The sequence below is a fragment of the Camelus ferus genome, chromosome 8, assembly GCF_009834535.1.
Source record: "Camelus ferus isolate YT-003-E chromosome 8, BCGSAC_Cfer_1.0, whole genome shotgun sequence".
NCBI classification, from domain to species: domain Eukaryota; kingdom Metazoa; phylum Chordata; class Mammalia; order Artiodactyla; family Camelidae; genus Camelus; species Camelus ferus.
The window spans coordinates 51833653-51855277 of NC_045703.1; the positions used below are offsets into that span (position 1 = coordinate 51833653).

Consider the following 21625-nt stretch of genomic DNA (forward strand, 5'->3'; position numbering starts at 1 on the left):
ACAAATGGGACCTAATTAAACTTACAAGTTCTGCACAGCAAAGGAAACCCTAAGTAAAACAAAAAGACAACCTACGGAATGGGAGAAAATTTTTGCAAATGAAATTGACAAAGGCTTGATCTCCAGAATATATAAGCAGCTCATACGACTTAAAAAGAAAAAAACAGTTTGGTGCAGCCACTGTGGAAAACACTATGGTGATTCCTCAAAAGACTAGGAATAGACTTACCATAAGACCCAGGAATCCTGCTCCTGGGCATATATCCAGAAGTTACCCTACTTCAGAATGACACCTGCACCTCAGTGTTCATAGCAGCACTATTTACAATAGCCAAGACATGGAAACAGCCTAAATGTCCATCAACAGATGACTAGATAAAGAAGCTGTGGTATATTTATACAATGGAATACTATTCAGCCATAAAAACCGACAACATAACGCCATTTGCAGCAACATGGATGTCCCTGGAGAATGTCATTCTAAGTGAAGTAAGCCAGAAAGAGAAAGAAAAATACCGTATGAGATCGCTCATATGCAGAATCTAAAAAAAAACCAAAAAACAAAAATACAAAACAGAAAAAAACTTATAGACATAGAATACAAACTTGTGGTTGCCAGGGGGACAGGGGGTGGGAAGGGACTGGGATTTCAAAATGTAGAATAATAAACAAGATTGTACTGTGTAGCACAGGGAAATATATACAGGATCTTGTGGTGGCTCACAGCAAAAGAGAATGTGACAATGAATGTATGTATGTTCATGTATAACTGAAAAATTGTTATCTACACTGGAATTTGACACAACACTGTAAAATGACTATAACTCAATAAAAAAAAAAGTTAAAAAAAAAAAACTTACAGGGAGAGGGTATAGCTCAGTGCTAGAGTGCATGCTTAGTGTGCATGAGGTCCTGGGTTCAATCCCCAGTACTGCCACTAAATAAATAAATAATCCTAATTACCTCCACCCCCCAAAAATAAAATAATTTTTAAAAAAGAAAGTAGCAGGTTATTTAAAAAACTTATAAATATACAAAAAGGAACTATTTAAACTCATAAGCAATGCAAGGTAAAATATCTACTTTTATCAAGGGAAGGGAAAATCTAACCTTTCAAACACTACTGGTGGGGAAAAGAAAGGTGGTATCAATTTTCTGAAGGGAAATTTGACATATGTTTAAAATTCCATGAAAATCTGCTTTAAAACCTACAAATCCTTGGCATAGCATTTTCACATTTAGAAATGCAGCTTAAGGAAATAATGAAAGTACATGGATATTTAGTTACAAAGACGTTTATTGGGGCATTGTTTCTTACAACCAAAATGTGACAAAAAGAAAAAAGTGATTAGATTAGATAATGGCAAAATAAATTGTAATATCTCTGTATTACAGAATAGGATGACATCACTGAAGCAGCATCAACAAGATGGGAATATGTTTAAAATATAGCATAGAAGGAAAACACATAAAATGTATGTAATATGACTCATTTTGTGATTTAACATTTACATAGCATTGTTAATCATAAAGGTTTCACATTCATGAAAATAATTTGGAACACAAAGGTCAAAGAACATAAAAGTCACCCAAAATTTCTCCAACCAGATCTATTCACTGTTTATACTTCAATGTATGCTACATGGATAAGAGTCTAATGTAAACAAATGGAATGGGGAAAAAAATGTTCTTTGGGAACCCAAATGTCAAATTTAATTTCTAATTCAAATGTTCACAAGTGAGTAAATCCCATATGTACCATTTTCTTTTATGATGAATTACTGCTATACCCATCTGAACTCTGAAAAAAAGCTAATAACTCAGAAAAGCTTAGAGATGCCAACTGGGTAAAATTTCCAAATTCTGATCAGGAAATAAATCTGATTGGAAAGAAGTAAGAAAAATGAATGAAACAGGAGCCACCGAGAGTTGATTTCTTTTTTTTTTTTTTTTTTTTTTGCACTTGTACCTAAACACCACAGGCTTGAGGTATGAAGGATTTTATGATAAACCACTAGGATTGCAGAAGTTAAAATTCAAAGCTTGGGTTCTGGAGAATGGCTGCCTAGGGTTGAATCACTGCTCCACTACTCATAAGTTCTATGTTACTGGGGAACTTAATGTTTCTGTCCCTCAGTTTCCTTAGAATGGGGATAATAGGCTCACTTATGGGGTTGTAGGTGAAATGAGATCATATAGCTAAAGCACTTAGAACTGTACTTGGCTCTTAACAAGCACGCTGCAACTGTTAATTCTGGCTTTGCCAACATCAGTGAAGCAAAGGAAGCACATTTTTAAACAGCAATCTGAAGCCCTAACCATCACGTACGTTGAATAAATGACTTGCTAGGAAGTGACACAAGTTACCTCCTCCCCTTCAAGTTTGCTCAGGAGAGCTGTTTAATACCAGCATAAATACTTAAGGCCACTATCAGGACGAGTAAAGCTGCGATGACTGCCCTGTGTAGATATGACATCTAAAATCAGCGTACAGATTCTTAGTGGGTTAACTCTCTCCTCCCCTTCCTGAATTCTTAGAATTGGATTTTGACACTTTCTGTGCTCAAGATCTTGTTATAATGTTGGTCTATAAAGATATTTAAGGCTTGGTACCCATCTTCTCAGAACTGAAAATCACTTGAAAGGATGATGTCAAAATACCTAAAAAAATAACTAAGTAATCCTAGTTTTTTCTTGTTGCTGTAACAAATTACCAGAAACTTTGTAGTTTAAATGATACAAATGTATTATCTTACATTCTGGGAGGTTAGGAGTCTGCAATGGATCTTACTGGGCTAAAATCAAGGTGTCACAAGAGTGCATTCCTCTAGACAGTCTTGTAGGAGTATCTGCGTCCTAGCCCCATCTAGCTTCTGGAGACCACCCACATTCTTTGGCTTATGGCATCCTTCAGAGTCAGCAATGTCAGGCGGAGTCCTCACACTGCATCCTTCTGGTTCCCTACTCTGCCTCTTTCACTTTTAAAGGACTCTTGTGATTACACTGGGCCCATCTGGATAATCCAGGATAATCTGCCTACTTTAAAATCACCTGATTTACAACTTCAGTTCCCTTTGCAGTCTTAATTCTCCTTTACCATGTAACCCAACATACTCATAGGTTCCAGGGATTAGGATGTGGACATCGTTGAGGGGCCATTATTCTGCATTCTGCGCCTGGCACATAATAATGAGCAAGTGAGGTAAAGAAATGGTATGTAATAGGGTTTCAGTGGAGTTCAATGTCACGGCAGCTAGGGATGGTCAGTGAAAGCTTAAAGGTTTTAAAACGTAGATCAATTCTGGCCCTTAAAGCATGGTTTGAAAAGTGGGTGGGAGGGGCCCGAATGAGACAAAGAATAAGAAAAGGGTCTGGAAAATATAATGAAAGGGAACCAGGGCACAAAGGACAGAATATTTTGGTTACAGGAGAAGGTGGAGCGGCTGGGACCCAGAATGAGAATGGCTGAGGAGTTTCATCTCTATCCTTTGTCCAAGCTAACTGACCCCAGGATGCTTTTTAACATTATAATATATTCATGGATGACCATCAGGAATTAAATGCTTTTTAACATAGTAACATCTCAATAAAACATCATCAGAAAAATCAGTAGTTACAGCTCCTCCCTGAATTAAAGCAGGCAGCCAAAAATATCTCCTCAGATAAACTAAAAGAAATGATCAAAATAGGATTTTTCCCATTTTTAACAGACCCACTCATAGAAATCAAAACATTTCATTAAGAACAAATGATACCTAATGTCAAATATCTCTCATTTTATACTTTTAATATACAAAACAATGTGCAAAAAATATTTTTAAATGAGAAATGGGCCCTTTTCTTTCCCCATAATGTGGCCACTTGATGTTAGTTTGAAGGTCAGGTCCTCGTATCAGGTGCTACATCAGATCTACTCCTTCACTTTGTTTTCACAAAACAAAACGTCACTTCACAAGGTCCATCATAGCAAAGGGTGTACTGCGTGTTTTGCAACATCCAAGGACTTTTGAAATAGGTTCTTCCAAAAATTACTATCTGTTTTCAATAGTTCACCTCCAGATAGTTTATTTCAGTTTTTGCCTTTTTAAAAAGTGCATTATGTATACTGTGAAGAAGAACATCCAACTGCACAAAAGGTCAAGAGTGAGAGCCAGTTTCCCTGCCTCCTCCCCTTGAGGCATATTAGCCTAGTTTGCCTCCGTGGAGACAACCACTGCTTGCAGTGACTCGTGTCTTTGTAGAGAGAATCTTTACACCCAAATGGTAACACACTCCATAAACACTGCTCTGTATTTGCTTTTGCCACTCACCTGCCAGCTTTTCAGAAACTGCTGGCACTACTGTTTGCCATTTTGAAGTGTTCAGAGATTTGCTTCTATAATCAGAAAGTGTGAGAAACCCAAGATGGCTTTTTTTTTCTTTTTTAGTTGGCTTCTTTCAGCCACAGATTCATGGAGAATGATTGTGGTTTAAAAAGGTCTAATTTATTAAAGAAATGGAATATCATAAATATGTGTGGCAGCCGGAAGAGAAACCACCACCACCACCACCGATAACAAATCCGAAGAAAACTAGTGATTAGAATGTAACCGAGTTTGAAGCTCTTGCCAGACAATAAAGATAAAGAAATTACACAAGATTTCATGCAGAAGGAAGTGCTCAGAAGGAGTACACAGGAGCCAAGTTAAGAGCAGGGAAAGTGTCAAGGGGAGATCTTCTTGTAAGGACCTAAGTCTTCACTTCTCTTCCCTTTAGAGACTCAAAAGAAAATCCAACTTGCAAAAATCTCCTGTGAAGCGGCCCCAAACCTCCACTAAAGCCATTTGCACAAACCTGTACAGCCTGACGTGCTAACCTTGGAGAGACAAGGGAAGAGACCAGGAGGAAGAGGAACTGTACCACCTCATCTCTTCCCACATTCCAGAGGAGAAGGGTACCGAGATTCAAGGTGATAACCACAGGTGAGCAGTAGGTGAACCAACGTATAGCTGGGGTGGTGGGAAACACACCTGGTGCCAGAGGGAAAACTCAGAACAAATCCAAGAGGCGGCCCACCAGGCACTAAAACCCCTGCCAGCAGGCCGGGATTTGAATCAGCACACTGCCATTTCCTGATCTTGAGTGAGTTACCCTCTTTGGAACTCAGTGTCCTCATCCATGAAATGAGACTAACTACCTTACAGAGACTTAAGAAGACTGTGAACATGAAATAACAAAATAGGTCTAAAAAGCTGAGAATGGTGCAGGGCATACCATGGGTGCTCAATAACTGAACAGCCCATGGATTGGAGCAGTGGTCTTTGAAGTGGGCTCAGGACTACCTAATTCTAGGCACCTGCCAGACTCCCCACCCCACCAGTGCCATTTCCCAACTTCACCAGGAATTCTTCTGCATCCAGGTCTTTGCACCTGCAGCCTCTAGGTCTCCCCAGCTCTGCCCCAATGCCTGCGGGGCTCATTCCCTCACCACTGGGGGTGGGGCTTGTTCACATGGTATCTACACCAGAGCAGCTTCCTGACCCCCAAGAATTTCTCCTGCCCTCTCCTCAGCCTCTGCTTTATTTTTCTGCAGGACACATCTCACCATCTCTCATACATCGTATTTTTTTCTTTTTTTGTCTGTCTCTTCTCCCTAGCTCTCCTCATCCTGGCAATAAAATGTAAGTTCTGTGAGAGCAGATTTTTTTTGTTGTTGCTGATGTATACCCAGTACCCCAAACAGCCCTGGCATACTGCAAGTGCTCAATAAATATTCACTGAATCAGTGAATATTTCCCAATATAGCCATTCCATTTAGGCACATTTAGACACGTGTATTGCTTCCGATTCTTGCTGTTACAATGTTGCAATGATGATTTTTGTTGTCTGTTTCCTTGTGCACATGCGCACGTACCTAGAAGTAGAACTACTGGATCATGAGTTAAGCACATCTTTTTAAATTTACTAGATATTGCCAATCAACTCTTCAGAGTGGTACTTATTCATATTCCCATCTGATGTGTATGAGAATCCTGTTTCACATTCTTCACAACACTTGACAGTATCAGACTTTTTAGATTTTTGCCAATCTAAATATGAAAGGTTGTTTTGCTTTAGTTTTAATTTGCATTCATCTGATCACTAGTGAAGTTGAATATCTTTTCATGACTATTGATCATTTTGATTTTCTTCTCTGTGAATTACCTGTTCCTATCTTTTGTTCACATTTTTATATGTTCTTGATACCAATCTTTTGTCAGTTAAATGTGCAGCATGTAACTTCTCCAGTCTGTTATCTTTTAACTTTTTAAAAGTGATTTTTTGGAGCAAAGTGTTATGGCATGATTGCATTTTATATGGAAGTATGTGATTTGACCAGAGTTTGGAAAAAGTTATGAAGCACGTTAGATAAAAACTCATAATCCCTCAAGGTAGAGATGGCAAACAACAGTATGATAGTTGGCTGATGAAGATCCTTGGACAGAATTAACTGAGTGTTGCATTCTTATAATATGTTCATGTTCTTCTTTGAACACAGGCCTATTACTCAGAAACAGAAATAGTAGTTATTTACATTCTTCTTCATTGTCTCTGGTTAGGTAGTGGGATAAAATTTTGTATTTAAATTGGCTACATTTCTGTATAAAAGTGGTTTTTGAGGCACAGAAGTTGGCATTCCATTTCTTAAAGGCAAATTATCCCATGTTAATCATTTCTTAAAAGTGTTTAGAGTTTTTCTTACATGTATAGATTAAAAAACACATTTTGGAATTCTTTTCCCCACAAGTTATCTATTTTCCAACAAGATCTATTACTATCTCTTAGAATAATAGTGTTCCATAGAACAGATTTGGGGAGACGCTTCTCTAAGAAAGAAGGAAGGACAGGAGGCTTTTGAGCAAGGTAGAGACGCAGTTGGTAGGGAGTTTAGGAACAGAGAACACTACTTATTTTTCCCGTGCTGTTTTATGTGGGAAAGTGTGCCTCTGCCATCTTGAATTCACAGAGTTGTTCAAAAAACCCTGACTGACTTATACAATGGCTAAATTTATCATTCCATCTGAAAGTCTTGTTTTATCACAATATTTTACTAGGCTGACATCATTCTGCATGTTACTCTGCCAAGGAGCTTCGTAGGTCCTGGGAAACTTCCTTTCTGAAATACTTTATTGGGAATTCTGTATACCTAATTTCATATTTGAAAGGCTTAATGTAGCTGTAATATTCTGGTTATTCTAAAAGATTTAACATTCTGGAATTGAAGTGATGGGATTCAGTCAGATATACTCATTTTAATTTACCTAAATGCCTAATGATTACCAGTCATTAAATGCCTAAACTCCAGTGTGACCATGGAGACTTTGAGCCCCAAGTTCCTTTCCTATGATTGTCAAGGAAACATTCTAGAGCCCTTATCAAGTTTGAGCCTTTAAAGATAGAAACAGTAAGAGGCTCCTTCTTGTAACTCAATTCTGATCACCTTCCTTCTCTCTCAATTACAGTCTCAGGTAGACAATGCTGATAATTTAAATGATGTTTAATTTCCTCATTGTTTCCCATCTTCTATTCTTCTGACTTCTAGTCATCTTAACGTATTTCTAAAATCTAGATTAGGAGTTAATAGTAAGGTTGTCTAGGCATTGTTAGGTGAATAATAAATATAACTTGTAGCAACAAAAAATATGCCATTAAACATAAACTAATTTAATATCAATAAAGACCATTACTTTTTCAAATATAGTTATTAATAATCTTTGATGAAAGGAATTACTGAACAATTTTTAAGTAATCAAAGCGAGACTATTAATATGAGAAATTATTCAGGACATGAGAGGAAAAAAAAAAACTAAAGACATAATTTTAAAGCATTCAGCCTAAATGCCTATAGCTCCACATGTATATACAGGAAAAATAATTTTATAGTAAATTAACTAATGAACAAACAAGAGCAATGGTTTGGTTTGTTTCATTGTAAAAAACTTGTTTAAATATTTATGGAGAGCATATATGTAGCATGCAAGAGGTTCAATCCCCATTACTTCCATTAAAAAAATAAATAAATAAATAACCTAATTACCTCCAACTCCCTTCCAAAAAAACCTCCTAAACTAATTTAAAAAAAGAAAACAAAAAATATATATTTTATCACCATCCTATAAACCCCTCTCTTTTGTGTAATAAAATTACACAAGCTATTTTTCTCTGCTAATGGATTTAGCTACTAAGAGATTCAGTATAAATTATAAAAAGATCCAAATTACAAAGTTAGTTTTAATACTACTGCACTTCTTACTCCAGGAACTTGTCTGGGTCTTTGAATTTCTCATCATCATGTCCTAATGATGATCACTCTCTTTTTTTCCTGTCTTACAACTTGGGGCCCAGTCTTTGTCAGCCTGGATTGGAAGAATCCTAAGGGCACTCCCATAACACAGAGAGGTTACGTGATCACTGGGAGGGATGGTTAAGACCTTGTAAAGAACATCTGGAAATTCTTAGATGAGAGGGATACTTTACTGAAAACTTCCCACTGAAAATTGAAAAATTTAACAAACTTAGGAGTCTGATGAATTACCATTAGGCCTCAAAAATTTTTTTTTCTTTTTTCAGACCCTACGAAACAAGTCAATCTTGCAAAACTAGAAGAAAACAAAACTAAAACTCTTTGATATGAAAGCACAGATTCCTTTTCTTTTTGCATAGCATCCTCTTCCAGTGACAAAGTGAAACAGTGAGATTTATCAGTATGGCTGCATCATACATTTATAAGTGACACCAACTTTCAGGAGGAGCAAAGTATGGGAAAGGGGAGAGAGTCAAAGTTTTATAAGAAAGGGTATAAATAAAATATTGGAGAAGTGTGCAGAAAAAAAAGAAAAATTAAATTTTTGACAGTTCTGACTGATAAGTAAGGCCACAAATATAAGATAGTATTGATTGAAAAAGAGATGTGGAAATCACAAATGTGTCTAATTGTTTTAAAAGGCTGTGATATGGGAATACTTTAATAGCATTACAGCTTAAAGAAGCTATCAGGTGATCCGCCTTTTCAGAGTTGGTAAAATAAACCTCCAGCCATCAAGTTTGTTATTTGAGGAAAACAGCAAGATCCTGTTTACCCTCTTTTGATCCAGTGTGGATTTCTCTCCTTTCTGGTCTGAAACTCACATTGTTAGAGCCACACTTTTCAATTACATAACGAACCCAGGTCATTGGCCCAGAGGACGCAACTGCACCCAGTGATGGTGAAAACCCTTCCTCTCCTTAGCACGGATGCTCTTGTCGGATCATGTCGCCTATTTCTTTCAGGCAGTAACTTAGACTCTGGCTGGAAAATAAATAAGATCTAATCTTTTTCCTTTAGGAGCTCACTGCCTGGCAGAAGATAATGTACAAATATAATACAACATGATACATTTTCTACTAGAATTGACAGAGATTGAAAATAATAATAATAAATAATAAAATATAATATAAAAATATAATAAAGGTTGAAAAGAATAATAATCAGCATTAGCTAGAATGTAAGGAAACAGAGCACTGAAACATGATTGCTAGGAGCTCAAATCGATAACAAATTTTCTGGAGGGCACTTAGGTGCTATGTATCAAAAGCATTAACAACAACAACAACAAAAAGTGAAAACAATTTACCTCACCAACAATGACAAAAAGTGAAAACAATTTACCTCAGCATTCCAGCTCGGGATTTAACCTAAGGAAGTCAGCAGACAAGTTTACAAAGATGTTTGCACAAATATGTATACAGTAGTACTTGTTGTAATAATGGAAACACTACAGTGTCCAATAATAGGTGGTGACTGGTTAAACAATTTTGCTACAACCAAACAACAGAATACTATTATCACCATTAAGAAGGATATAGATTTATATGCAGTGAGTAGAAAATATGTATTTGATACATTTTTGAGTGAAAAGTAGGTTATAAAGCATAATATACATATGTTGAAAATGGCATATAACCTCCGTGGTCTTCCTCTCCAGAGCCTATGTCCCCATGAGACATAGAAATCATGAGAAAAACACCAGACAAATTCCAATAGTGAGGCATCCTACAAAATCACTGACCAGTACCTCAAAACTGTCAAGGTCATCAAAACAAGGAAAATCTGAGAAACTGTCACAACCAAGAGGAGCCTAAGGAGACATGAGAAATAAAAGTAATGTGGGATCCTGGATGGGTTCCTGCAATAGGAGAGGACATTAAGTTAAAACTAAAGAAATCTGAATAATCTCTGGACTTTAGTTAATAATAATGTATCAATATTGGCTCCTTCCCTGCAAAATGTGTCATACTAATATTAGCTGTTAATTATGTGGAAAGTGAAAATGAGAAGCCTGTACTAACTTTGCAACTTTCTATAAATCTTTAAGTGTTTCAAAAAATAATGTATATTAATAGCAATCATACATAAACTTTTAAAAGATACATATTTACAATATACATGCATAGGAAAAAGTGTGATAGGATATACAGCAAAATGTTAATTATTTTCCAGTCAGGTTTACTGATGTATAATTTTTTTTATTGAAGTATAGTTGTTTTATAATGTTGTGTTAATTGCTGGTGTACAGCATAGTGATTCAGTTTTATATATATGTATATTATATATAATGTTATATTATATATATATTTATATATATACCTTTTCAGAATCTTTTCCATTAGAAGCTATTACAAGGTATTTAATATAGCTCCCTGTGCTATACAGTTAGAAATTTGTTGTTTATCTATTTTATACATAGTAGTATCTACAAATCCCAAACTCCTAATTTATCCTTCCATCCCCCCTCCCCCTGTAACAAGAAGTTTTTTTCCTATGTTTTGAGGTATAATTTATATGCACTTTTTACTGTACAGTTTTATCAGCTTTAATAAATATATACAGTTATGTAGCTGTCACCACAAACAAGATACAGACCATTTCCATCAGTTCTAATGCCCTCTGTAGCTCAGCCTCTGGAAACCACTGTTTCCTTTCCCTACAGTTTTTGCCTTTCCCAGAATGCCAGATAAATGAAATCATACAGTGTGTAGTCTGTTGATTAAAATTGTCCTTTTCCCCCAGAATGTGGGACTATGGATAATAATTTCCTTATTCTTGCTATCTTGCTTATTTATATTTTAAAATTTTTATAGTAAACATTACTTTGCAAATTACAAAACTAAAAGTAAAAAGTAATTGTAATGGTTATTATTCCAATAAGCGAGGAGCCAAAATTATTGGAGTATATACGAGGAAATTTTTGTTTAAGATATTTAAGTTGCAGAAATATTTTACTAAAGACCATTCTGAGTGGCAACAAAGTTGAGAGGTGGGCTCCAGAATTAGCTAGAGCTCAGTAAACATTCCGGCCGCGCTCTTGACTAGTTGTGTGACTTTGGGGAGGCTGCTTAATATCTTTTATCCTCAACATCCTCATTTCAAAAATAGGGTTAAAATCTGTCTCATAAGGTTGTTAAAAAGATCAGATGAGACTGCATGCAAATTTATGCATAACAGATTTCAGCTACTAAAATTATCTGTATAACCATTTGACTATTTTCATTCTCACAAAGGTATTACTATCATTGTTGAGCTCTGGAAAGGTGAGCACACATGCAAAGGCATCCTAGACCAAGGGAGCACAATGTGTGACATCAGAGTTATTGAAGTGTCTCCAAGGACAGAGGCAGGTAGGGACAGAGGAAAGGGGTGTGGAAATCCTAGAGGCAGATTAGGAAGGACCTGCCACCCAGGCCAGGGAGTATGGTCCTTATACTTAGTCCACGAACAGAAGCTGTCTTATTTAGCCATTTATATACATATAAATTGTTGTTATTACATACAATATATTACATGTATTATATATATTTCTAATTGTCTTTCTTATAGTAGCTTCACCTTTCATGCCAGGTTAGTCTTGCCTTTCCCCCATCCCCCTCCCCAAGCTCCCAAAGCATTCCATTCCTATCTCTCTGTTATGCATTATTTATAACTTGGCGTTGTAATCACTTGTTTACAATCCTGCATCTCCAGTTAGACAGGAGCTCCTATAGATTCTGTCCCCTACCTCCCCCTATATTACAAAGAGGTAGAAAATCCTTAATAAATATTTAGTGAATAAATAGCTACATTTTCGCATGACAAAGAAGATACTGTGAGAGGATGCAGTCCATGGTAGATGTGTTTCAACATGGAGAAAAAGAAGAAACCAAGAACTGAATGATTAGAAGGAGAAATAGGATGAAAGGAAAGACAGACCGAAAGCTCTGGCAGATGCAGTGGTGGGGGCGTCTCCAGGCAAGATCACTTGAAAGGTCTGACTAGAGTAACCTGGGCAGCTACCATGCTATCAATCTTAATATACTACTACATCTAGAAAGTGCAAGTTCTGTATATGTCACTATGGAAGAAAATCTAAGATCTATTGTTTGAGAAGAGAAAGTGGTAGAACAATGTGCATATCCTAAGTGTGTGTGTGAATACATGTGTGTAAACATAGACGTATATTTATATGTTGTACACGCGTGAGGTGAGACCAAATACAAGGTCGTCTCCTGGAGCAGAGAGTTCCTTTTCATCTTATAACTTTAATTATCTTTTATTTTAATATCACATACATGTATTTATCTACTCAAAATTTATTTTTAAAGGAATCTATATAGTGAAATTTTAGAATGCATTTCTAAGTTAAATTTTAAAAAAGGAAGCCATATGTAGGCAAGGAATAAAGGTCTGGAATGACAGATTCCCAAAATGTGGATGGCATAGCCATTTTCTGTGGGTATTTTTAATTTTCTCCTTGTCTAGTATTTTCTGTCTTGATTTTCTAATTTTGCCAGGACCTCTTTTCCCACAGCTCAGTCCTCAGGAGTTTTCTCTCTCTGCATACCCATGGTGATCTCATCGAGTCTCATGGCTTTTGATACCAACTATAGGCTAAGCAAATTTATATATCCAGGCTAAACCAGAGCTCCAGACTTAAATATACAACTGCTTACTCAACATCTCCACCTGAATGTCTAAACATCATTTCAAACATATCTCAAAATGAGCTTCCTGCCATCCTTGGCTTCCAACACACACGCCCTCCCATCTTAGTCAATGGCAAATCCTTCCCTGCAGTTGCTCAGGCCAAAAACTTGGGAGTTGATTCTTGACTCATTGTCCCACACCCCATATCCAACCTCTCAGTAAATCTCTTGTCAGTTTTACCTTCAAAATGGATCTAGGTTTTGACCACTTCTCACCTTCACAGCTGCCACTCTGGCCCAGGCACCATCATCTCGCACATGGGTTACCTGTGATCTCCAAACTGGTTTCCCTGTTTTCCCTTTTTACTCCCACAGTCTATTCCCAACAGCAGCCTGAGGTAGTGATCTATCAAAACGTAGGCTTGATCATGTCACTCCTCTGTTCAAAACTCTCCAGATGCTTCTGTTTCTCAAAGGGAAAAAAAAACCAAACCCTAAAAATGGCCCACCAGGCCCCATACAATCCCCACCTCCTTCCCGCCCTCCCATCCACAGTCTTCCTTTTCCCACCTCATCACTTCTTGCCCTTTCCCATGCTCAGCCCTCTCAAGCCAGTTTGACCCCTCCCTCTACTGGTCGTTACATACCAAGCGTGCTCCCACCTTATGCCGTTGCACTGGTTCCAGATTTTCTCATGACTCATCCCCTTCCTTTCTTCAAGTCTTTTTTCAGAATTTACCTGCTCAATTAGGCCTTCCTGTACCTTCCTATCTAAAACTGCAACTGTCCTCACAACCCTACTCCCTTTCCCAGGTCTGTTTTTCCACATACTTATTCCTTCTATTCCACAGAAGTGATTTGGTTATTATAGCTATTTTTATAATCTGCCATGCTTACATCCGTAAGAATGGGGATTTTTGTCCGTATTGTTCACTGAGCCTAGAAAAATATTTGCCATACAGTAGATGCTCAATAAATCCATGTTGAATGCATAAGCTTATATTATTTGTGTAATAAAGAATAATTTAAAAATAAAAATTACTATACTGAATGAAGGCTACAAGTATCTACTAATTCATAATTTGAAAGTTTTTTGAAGGCACATAAACAGTATATTTTGCTTTTAAAAACCCTTCCATTTTTGTCATCTTAGGAAAAAATATTTCTGGGTTTTATTTATTTATTTTTCCTATTTATCAGGACTGACGTAGAAAAAGGCTCTATTTTATTTTCACTCCGGGTGGGGGGAGTAATCCATTTTGTTTCAGGGGTTGCATTTTCTACCGCAGGCAGCGCTGCAGACGAAAGAGCAACAGCAGTTAGGGTTAAACGACAGGGGTGCCCATCTCCACCCCTGCACTCGCACTCGTGTGCTTCTGGACAAGAACCTTAACCTCTCTGAGCCCCCTTTTCCACCTCTGCAAAATGGGAATGATACCTACCCCACAGAGAGGATTAAACAGGATCAGCGCTAATATTTGCTGGGTGCTGACATCACAAAGTGGATAAAATCATGCCTGTTTTCACAGCTTAGGAAACAGGGACCAAAGGTCATCCAACTAGTCAGGTGGCTGAGTCAGAAGGCTGTTCCCCAAACAGTTAAGTCTGGGATTCTTTCCCCTCCAGCCTCCCACCTCTCATCTCTGTGGGAGAGGATAAAAAGTGGACAGTGTCTGAAGGCAACTAAGTGGGGACTGGAGTTTGGCTCTTCCTTTAGCACATGAGAGACTGTCACCCTGAGCAAGGCCTTTGGGAAGTGCGCTGGCCACAGCTGGGTCCTGTGTGAACCACCTCAGGTTATCACAACTCCGAGCGAGTTACACAGAGTCAGCAGTAATTCAGGGCAACATCTCTCCCACTTCCCCTTTTCTTTTCATGTAGATAATTATGCAAAGTCAAATTCATCTCCCTTTGACTTTTATTCTCAGGTCTCAGCTCAGTTACTTCCGCTCCAGAAACTTCTTTGTCATGCCTACACATGTATACTCCTTAATTCTCTTCCACCTCCCATTAACTCTCATCCAGTTACCTCAGGTAAATCTTTCTTCCTCTTTCTGACATTCTTTGTTGCACCTATAAACACCATAACAGCTCCATTCTGGTTGGTAAGCACAGAAGCAGTATACAAAATACACCTCACTTAGGGCGAAGACCAGCCCCTTCCCTTTGAACTTTTCGAGGCTCAGTGAACAATGCAGTGTCCACTCCTGGATGGTCATCAGATGTCCCCTTCCGAATCTTCTCCCGGGGCTCACTGACCTCTTTCAGTACGCCCACGCAGCCGTGCTGTGCAGTGCCTGATGCGGCTGTGGGCTGGCCCAAGCCCCAGTTCTGTTACTTCCTAGCTGTGTCACTTTGGGCAGCTGTTTAACCCTTGCCCCGCTTTCCTCATCTGTAACGTGGGATCATAAGAAAATCTACCTCCTAGGGTTACTATGAGGATTAAATGGATTAACTCATTTCAGTTACTTAGAATGGCTTCTGGGACAGAGCAGGAGCAAAATAAACATGGGTTACCAATACTTCTTCCAACATGAATATTCAAAGTTTAAAAACTTTTTTATTTCTCACTCTTTAAAATATTGTTATCATAACAACTTTTAAAAGAAAACCTGTTTTTAACTAAAAATGCAGTGGTTCAGTCCCATAATTAAATATACTCTTACTAGGAAACCTGAAGATGTGACTACCACTCAGTGTTGTTTCTATGAAAAAACTTATTTTAAATTCAGAAAGATTTATAAGTGACATTTTGAAGTGCATTTTATCTGGAAGATAGGGAATGCTTATATTAAAGATGCAGATGTACATAAAACTATGACATCGGAATTAATTTACCAGAAAATCCTTTACTTTTTTGAAACAGGATTTATTTCACAAGCAATTCACCTATTTCTGTTGCCACAGCTGCTGTGGCTCAGGCACCTCTGAAAAGTATAAATCAGAGCTGATGGGGTTTAGAATCTCCTTGCTTATTTACGGTTTGGTTTTTGCAACCAGACTCAATTTAGGCTCTACCATCTACCCTTGCTCGCAGGGTCAGTTTCCTGAAGATAAGTTACTCAGCTGGGGCACTCTGATCGGCAGAGGCAGAGTACAGGGAACAGCAGAGTTAGACTTACAACAAGGAAGCCGACCCTACCAAACTACTTCCTTTTCATCCCTCCGAAGGGAACACCGCTGGGCCCTGTAGACCTGGGGGAGTTCTGTTTATTTTGGAATTAATGACAACCACAAAATATCTGTTGGTAAGATTGCCAGATTTAGCAAAGCAAAATACAGATGACCAGGCAGAGTATTTTTGGTTTATCGGAAATTCAAATTTAATTGATCATCCTGTATTTAATCTGGTCACTTTATTTGTTGGAAATGAATTATCTGGACATATTACTGCTCTCTCTCTCTCTCTCTCTCACACACACACACACACACACATGCAGAGTTTCCATACTTTAAGGAAATAACATGTGTTCTGTAAACAAAGTACACCAATTTGTATTTACCATCAAAGTTTTGGAAACTGCTTGAATTAAAGAATGACCACGGGGGTGGGGGGTGGGAAGGGATAGACTGGGATTTCAAAATGTAGAATAGACAAACAAGATTATACTGTATAGCACAGGGAAATATACAAAAGATCTTATGGTTGCTCACAGAGAAAAAAATGTGACAATGAATATATATATATGTTCATGTATAACTGAAAAATTGTGCTCTACACTGGAATTTGACACAACATTGTAAAATGATTATAAATCAATAAAAATGTTAAAAAAAAAAAAAAAAAAAAGAACGACCAGTAATTCTCATTTGTTTTCAAATTGGAGAAGAAATCTATAATCACATGTAAGTATATTTTATTTCTTATTTTGGCTCTGTACAATTACAGAAATACGCAACAGAATTGTTTATTTTAATTCATTTATGTTTTCTTTTCTCAAAAGTTAAATGGAACCCGGTCTCAAGCAATTTAATATGAGATAATACTGCCACCTGGAGATCAGAGGTAGGTATGACTAAGAATCAGTGTAATTTCTAATTTGAAAATTAGTCATGTGAGTTAAGGTAACACCTAATTTAATTAATAATACCATTCTGCCACTTGCCATCATATAACTCTAGTTTTCTCCTCATTAGTCACTCATTTTTATGAACATTTTCTAAGTTTCTATTCTATGCCGGCACCATGCTAGACCTTGGGAATAGAAAGTTATATAAGACCCAGTTCCTTCCTTCAGGTAGCTCACAGACCAGTGGAAGAGACCAGCGGATTACCAGGTGTCATCCCAAGTACCTTAACCTTCAAGGTTAAAATGAAATTAGTATAAACCTCCAATCTTCATATGGTGGAAAAGTCATGTCTTGCCCTCTTTCTAAGATTATAGGGTAAACTATGATTTGTAATTTTCCCGTTCACCTTGGACTCTAAGCTCCTGCTTCATGTGATGTAGCTCAGTTATGGACTACTCTACTGTTTCATACATACTGCCCTTGTCCTTTACCAAATCTCCAGAAGATGCACAATACAACACTTGTCCCTTGATTTCCATAATGATTCATCGACACAAAGCCTGTAGGACATGTATTCTGATGTTTAGAAACATGGAGGACTTGTGTGTGTGTGCGTAATTAGAGCCACACTAACAATTATAAATTGAATTCATTGCTCTTTGTTAAAGTCCTTCTTCTCACCATCTTGACTCTTTCTCCCTCTGCTCCCCCGACAGTGGACAATTTCTCCCACTTTATTATACAGAAAAATTCAACTTTCTCAACCTTATATTCCCAAATTCAGCTTCCTGCCCACTTGTGCACATCCTACTCTCATTATTGTATTATGACACACATGGGCCACCTGCCTAGAATCTCATCCTTTTTCTTGCCCCTTAATAAAGATTCATTTCCCCACTGTCAGGCATTATGGTAACTCCTTAAAAGGCAGAGTGGTAACAGCTTAAGTTTTAAGTAACATTTTAAAATGTCCTTGTTAGAGATATAAACAGTGTTAGGAGAGCCATTCTTGCTCTTTACCTTCCTCCCTCCCTCCCTCCTTCTTCCCTTCCTTCCTTCCCTCGTCTTTTTTCTACTATTCTGCAAGCTATCCCTACAGGTATTTCTTAGCAATCTTGTGGTACTCCATGATAATACTGCTACTTGAACTAAAATTCAACAAAAGGAGAAAAAAACTGATGGAAGGATTGTAATACAGTATCGCTAATTTGCTGGCCCGTGGTACATTTTGTTTTCTGGTTAAGCCTAAACACAGCCTTCTTTGAAAGCTGGGATGTTCCAATGAGAAGAACTTGGAGAAAAGATATTGGAAGATTGAATCATCCTCATATCTTGCTCATAATCATTCCCTAATCTTGTTAACAACTCGTGGCCTTAAAAAGGAAGTGTGAATATGAAATTGAATTAAAACATTAATTTTGTGGAATCACATACTGAAACTATACCAAATATTAAGTTTTTAAAATAATCACTCAGGCAATAGGCAACAATTTCGCTAAGCTTCAGGATTAGTTCCTTCATCAGATCCCGTGGTGTGAAGGCTTGGGTACCAAAACACAAATTGCCCAACTGAAAAAAAAGAGCACTTGCCTGGGTATTAGTGATGCCATCTGACTGGCATTATGATTGGGCCTAGATCTATAGATTTGGGGGTTAAAGAGAGATTATGTGAATCACTTACTTTCATAAATAAAGTCAGAGAATTTCATTCATAACACATACACTTATTGAGCACCTAACTTACGTCATGTTCTATGTAATGTACAATGCAATGGTCTTAAGATACAAAAATTAAAACATAGTATCTGCCCTCAAGGAACTTAAGGCCTGTTGAGGAAGACAAAATCATCAAAGGCCATATATGTGAGAATTTTGTATATGTCTAACTCTAACTTTTCAAGTCTATTATTTACCCATTGTTTGTTTACTCAAAGCAGTTAGCAAAAAGATACTTACAATTATAAAGACCTCTGTGTTTATTTTGAGACCCTCCACTAATGCTTAAGATGCACATCTTAGAAATCCAGACCATCACACTGATTGGCATTCTTTCAGGCCCCTGAATATGACAAGCTCATTTCTGCTTTAAGGCTTTTTTACTAGCTGTTTCCTAAGCCAGGCATGCAAAGCAGCGTTGAATCTGATCTACCTTGACCTAGGCATTCTGGCACGGGAGGAAAAGGTGGTGGAGGAATACTTAGCAAATGATGAATAGGCTTCCAAGTTAAAAAATCAAAAACCAAAATCTCTTCCTTAAAGAACCACAAAGGACCAATAAGGGGGTGACTCTTTTCCAGGAACTGAGATAGAGAAGCCATTTGTATCGGGTTGACATCCCTGCCTTTTCCTTTAGAGTGTCACCTCCACGGGAAAAACGATGCAAGTTTGTAGCTCAACAAATGACGATGTACAACAGTGGCTTCCAAACCCATTCCTCATCTGAGGACTTCACAGAAAAGTATTTCTGATTCAATAAAATGTAAAAAAAAATTATGATGCTTGTGATGATATTGGAAATTTGAACACCGACTACATATGTAATAATATTAAGTAACGACTGCTGTTTTAGAAATAATAGTGATCTTGTGGTTAAGTTTTTAAAAATCTATTAGGGATCCATACTGAAATATTATGGATTCAGTGATGTCTTGGATTTGCTTCAATGTATTACTGGAGAGGGGAAAATGTCAGGGGAGGGGTATAAGTGAAACAAGATTGGCCATGAGTCAACAGCTAGATGATGGATACATAGGGGTTTATTACATTATTCTGTCTTCTTTGGTATATGTTTGAAATTTTCCATAAGAAAAAATATATTTGAAAATATCCTATAGAGTACGTTAGTAGTGGGGAGAGGAGTGGTCTTGTTGATCACAGCTCCTATCCTGGAAATACAGACTGTCTTTAGGAAGAAAGTAATTAGAGTAATTCACACAAGGTGTGCACTTAACAATCCGAAGCAGAGATTTCTGCAGTATAAAGGAAAGTATAGTAAGTCTCAAAGACAATATTTCTTTCAATAACTCTAGATTTCAAATAAAAGAAATCACACTCAAAATTGTACTTCTATAACTATCTCATGGCGCTCTGTTTCTAAATCAGTACAATCCAGCCACACCCACCCCTTGCTTCCTCAAACGTGCCAAGCTCAATCGTGCCTAAAGATCTGTGGTTTAACCATATCCTTTGTCCAAGGATGCTCTTCCCCCAAAATATCCCAAGGCTGGCTCTTGTCTTTTATTCATATCTCAACCCCCAGAGTTGCCTTTTCAGGAAGGCCTTCCTGGCACTCCATCTTCAGTAGCCCACTCCTTACAATAACTCACTATGACCTTAAGCTGCAAGCTCAGCTAATCCAGATAAGACAATTCAGAGATGAGTTAAAAGACACTGAGAAAACATATTGAGAAGATTGTACCCTACAGCACTGTTTGTAACGGTGTAAAATGGGAAACAACCCAAGCATCCATCACTATGGGAATTCTCAAATAATTTGTGGCAAGCCTATTTGACAGAATACTATATAGGTAAGACAAATGAAGTCCAGCCATCTGTATCAATGTGGATAGATCTCAAAAACATAGAATTAATTGGGTGAGAAATCAAGTTGTAGATCAATACACAAAGTATAATCGCATTTGTGTAAAACTTCAAAAGCCCAAAGCATTCTATATATTGTTTACAAATACATAGTAATAGGGAAAGTACAAGAACCTAGATTAGCAAGATGCATGTCAAATTTAGTTGCCCCTCCGAAGGGAAACAGAGTGGCACTGAGAATAGGTGGCACCCGCTTTATCCGTAATGTTCTATTTCTTTCATTTAAAAACATAAAAAGGCAAGACGTATGATCTGTTCATTCTGGATAGTGGGTACACGAATATTTACTCTGTTTTTCTTTTTAAAACATTTCAGAATGTTTTAAAAATGGAGGGAGGTGGCGGTATATGAAGATCCCATACTAGAAACCAGGATAACTGCGTTCGTCCTTGCTCTGCCCCTCCGACACTGATAAAATCTCTAGATACAGTTTTCTCATTAGCAAATGCGGGATAAGTATGTGGTGCTCTCCAGTCTCTTTAGTCTAACGGTCTGTGAACCTAAAACCTCCTCACCCCCAACCCACACACGGGGAAGGCTATCCAGACTAGGGAATAAAAACATGGATTCTCCCTTTATTTAGGATAGTTCTCTCTCTCTCAACCCTCAATCCCTTCTTCAGAGGCAGTTTGTGTAGTGAGTAACTGTCTCGGCGACAGAGAGACGTGAATTTATTACCCTTGGTGAGTGTCAGATTCCTCACTTCTAAAACAGGGATTCTAACACCTACCTCATAGAGTGCAGTGAGGTTTAGAGACGTCTGTCAAGTGCCTTAACAGTAGCTACTTATAATAGGAGAAAAAGAATTTCATTTAGGAACTCAGCCTCGGGGGTCGCTAAACAGAATCATGGTTTTTCACGCTGCCTTCCAAGCTAAAGTTGGTTTACCTTGCTAAATCCCAGCGATGCATTGGAAACAATCCGGAACAGTTGCTATGGCGACACTGGTTCCGCCTCCAAGGTTGCTCGAACGGCATGCTGGGAACTGTAGTGCGTGAGACCGTACACTCGCGGAGGGGGAGGGGCAGCTTGTGGAGGGGGAGGGGCAGCTTCCGGA

At 37.8% G+C, this 21625-nt stretch overlaps 1 long non-coding RNA gene across 1 annotated transcript in view; it reads right to left on the reverse strand.

Moving 5' to 3' along the window:
* LOC116665424 overlaps positions 1–21622 on the reverse strand; it is a 32934-nt gene extending 11312 nt beyond the window's left edge. Inside the window, exon 1 of the long non-coding RNA XR_004322023.1 lies at positions 21457–21622. This is a non-coding gene — a long non-coding RNA (uncharacterized LOC116665424). The remainder of the gene's footprint in view (positions 1–21456) is intronic.
* Between the last annotated feature and the right edge of the window lie 3 nt (positions 21623–21625).